Here is a 450-nt window from a genome sequence, read left to right on the forward strand (position 1 = left end):
CCTTAACACACACACACACACACACACACACACACACACACACACACACACACACACACAGAGTCACCCACCTGCATCATGAGTTTTGCCTGTCAGCAGTCAGAGATGCAGGGCCCCAGAAGACAGACTCCCCCAGTGAGACACACACACACTGGCAGGCTTCGTGGTCTGGCAGGGCCCAGCACCTAGGCCTGCACTAGATCCCTGCCCCCCATGCCCCAAGACAGATGCAGTCGCCCAAGCACACACCTACATCACGAGTTTTGCCTGTCAGCAGCTTGAGGTGCAGGGTCCCAGAAGACAGCCACCACCCCTGCAGTTTTCAGCCCACTGAGCCTTAACAGTGGGAAGAGATGGCCTCCACCTCTCTCCCCTAGGGAGGAGGCTCTTCTCAGCCAGACTGGCTGACCTGCTCCACTGGGCTTTAAACTAAGCCCGTTGGGGGGGCGG

Source organism: Alligator sinensis, unplaced genomic scaffold (genome assembly GCF_000455745.1).
Source record: "Alligator sinensis unplaced genomic scaffold, ASM45574v1 scaffold264_1, whole genome shotgun sequence".
Lineage (NCBI taxonomy): Eukaryota > Metazoa > Chordata > Crocodylia > Alligatoridae > Alligator > Alligator sinensis.